A 3336-nucleotide genomic window follows, 5' to 3' on the forward strand; every position below is an offset into this window, starting at 1 on the left:
TAGCAAATATATGTAAACGAATATCAGTACCACGAAGGTGAGTGATTAGTGGTCATAACAAGCTAAGGAACGTATACACTTGCTTCTTTATTGGTGGCAAATTTTGATGAGAAAAATCTGTTAAAAATGTGGCAATCGTGTGTGTAACTCTTGTGTATTATCTACTCTTGATAATATTAATATTACTAATACTATTACTTTTTAGCGAATGGAATGTGAATGAACACATTTCAATAGCCTAACATGCTAAATAACTAAAATTCCCAGCGTCAATAAACGTAATGTCGTGCTACACTTTGTACATAACGCTGATACAGATAATATTAACGATTGTGAATAAACACAGTAGCATAACTTGCCAAATTAATTTGACCGATGTTCGTTTACATGTCTGCCACTAAGCAATTTATGGATGCTCACTTGACAACCTGAATATGCGCACTCCAAACTCGTTCCAAGATGTACGTAAAGTATCTATGTTGTCATGTAACCCCGGGTGCTATAGCTATTTATTAAATCTTACCGTTTATTTAATTGTTTGTCAAATGTTGTCATACATGATTCCTATGTTTATTATGTAATTATGTATTTCTTCCATGGCCCGAGAAGGGCATGGAATAAATAAAATGAATTCAATCCAATGCATAAAATGTCACTGGACGGTGGTGCCCCCCCTCCCTCACCCCCTCACCCCCTCGCTTTCTCTCTTTTTCCCCTTATTTTTTCCTTTTTTTACAATTTTTTTTTGGCTTAAAATGGTCGTCGCGTCATGCTGATTCAGAATATATATGGCGTTCGGGGTCACCTCTTACGGGTCTCGAGAAGATAGACGGACAGACAGACAGACAGATCCGGCCATTTATGTATGAGATAGTGATAAATAAACACAAATTGTATTTACTATCAAAGCCCTAATGTTTATATACTATCTATTGCTGAATAATTCCACTTAAATGCTGTTCCAATGCTCTCTGCAACAGACTTTCACTTTATGTATCCCACCAGTGGTAGATAAAGACAAATTATTTGTCATGGTCTACCCCTGATCCCACTATGCACAAACGGAAAGGAAGCGACGTAGACAATAAAGAAATAAATCAATAGAAACCCTCTTAACTTAGAACCCTATATAGATAGAACTCTACATTTGGACAAGTGCCGCAGAGCGACAGCGCTCAACTGACGTGTACCGTAGCCAGCTATTCTTCGGATAAACTCACTGGAAACCGAATCAAGTGCGCCCTCCCGCCACCGCGTTGATAGGCTTTGCTATACCGGTAGTACAGTAATAAAGATATAGCTGTGTATAGATTTAATGAGTGCGGTTATATTAACATTATCTTGGATGATGTGTCGGCGCGCAGAGCGTAGTGGGTGGTGGTGCGGGTAGGGTGGAGGTGAGTGAGGGTGGGGGGCGGTGGGGGGAAGGGCGGCGGGGGGCGGGCTGAAGGGAGGGTTCTAATTAGCAAGCAGTGCAGTCCCTTTGGGCGTTACAGTACAATGCCGATGTTTAACCTCCTTGAGGGTAAAGGTTATCAGACATTACTCTTCCACGTCAGTTGGGAAAGCACATTTCAGTGGTCTTCAAAACCAAGTTTTCCAAGTGCCTCCGTCAGACCACGTCCTCAGAAGAGAATGTCTAAAATCTGCCCTGTGCCCCATGAACTGTTGAACTTTTGACTGTGTCTCCAATTTCAGCACAGTGATGGCTTTTCCGACCATGATGTTTATAGGCGCACCGACTATTCACAGAGCCTAGGTCGAGAGCCGTTTAGATTTGTGGCCGCATTTTCTGCATTCTTCCTCCTAGACTTAAGTTAGACGAGGCGAATGTTCCCCTTCTTTATACACTCTTGACCTTTGACCTTCTGAAGCCCCCCAGCTTCGACTTCCCACTCGTTTTCGGATTCAACCCCCCCCCCCCCCCACGCCTCGAATATCGCTGCCGTACGGTACTACGTCGAGCGGTTAGCAGGTTTTGTGCACTGTTGCTGCACGAGCCGGACGGCGAGCCGCTCATGCAATTCTACAAGCCGTGAAATCTGCACTATGTATGCCCCTCTATGTCTGGATGTAGCTAACAACCAGGTGTGTGGTGAGATCAGCAAAAAAAAGACTCAAGGGAGCGGCGCGGGCCGAGTTCANACACTGGAGATGGCCAGCGGATTACATCGGCAACCAATGTTCTCAGTCGGATACCACTGCACGAACAGACAGTACAAGTTGTAATAATGTGTGTAATGTATGACGACAAAGTCTCTCTCGTATAACGTAGAGTAACTGCATGAGTTTATTTAGAACAACCAGCAACGGTACGACCGCACGTCATCACGCCGTCAGCTCACAACTGTTACTCTCAAGAGTATCTCTCCCGCTCTGCTTCTCCCGCTCTGGTTCTCCCGCCGAATATATATCTATGGCGCCGAATATATGGCGCCGCTATCAGCTAATTTACATACAATGGAATGCCCATATGACAGACAGTTGATGGCATTTTTGACCAATTCAACCTTAATCCTTATCCTTTACCCCTATCCCTAAATCAATTAATAGTAACCATTATTTTACCAGGCAACAATACTGAATGCTATTGGCATGTCGTATACTGTATCTGCTATTTTTCTTGGCACCTGGAGATGTTTAATGTTGTAAAGCCAGGACGTCCCTCTTATAGACTATGAGTCGTCGAGCCATGGTCATCACCGCACTGACAGACCTGTTCCCTCTGCTCCTCTCACGGAGGAATTCTCGTCTCCCAACCTCTATCCGGACCTCAGGAACGTAGGAGGTTACGAGGGAAATCCTCCAGACACCGGTTACGGATGGAGGGAAGAGGTAACGAACCCTAATGTTAACCTGGAAGATGTCAGACGGAGGCGACTTGCTAGATTTGATAATTAAAGAGAGAGAGAGGAGCGAGGCGGGGGGCTGTTTTTTGATGTGGCGATATTATATTTTTGGTATGAAGTTTAATATGTATATATGTTTGCATGCGGGGTGTGTGTGTGTGTGTGTGTGTGTGTGTGTGTGTGTGTGTGTGTGTGTGTATGCAGTGGTGTTTAACCTGTGTGGCTGTGTATGAGCCTTGTTTGTTTAATCCCACCGATTGTCATTTTAGCCGCAGATTCTCGCAAGTGCATTGATCATGCTATTTTATCACTGAAGATGGCCTGTTTGTATATGTGATACACATACGGGTTTAATATAATTGTGTTGTTGAAGTGTGTGTGTGTGATCAGTGTTCAAAATCCAAGTCAAATCACGAGGGTCACTAGTGAGGTGTGCTTCAAAGAAAATAAAACCTCTGGGATGAATGAAACGAAATGAAAAACCAAG

Source organism: Priapulus caudatus, unplaced genomic scaffold (assembly GCF_000485595.1).
Source record: "Priapulus caudatus unplaced genomic scaffold, Priapulus_caudatus-5.0.1 Scaffold997, whole genome shotgun sequence".
Taxonomy (NCBI): Eukaryota; Metazoa; Priapulida; class Priapulimorpha; order Priapulimorphida; family Priapulidae; genus Priapulus; species Priapulus caudatus.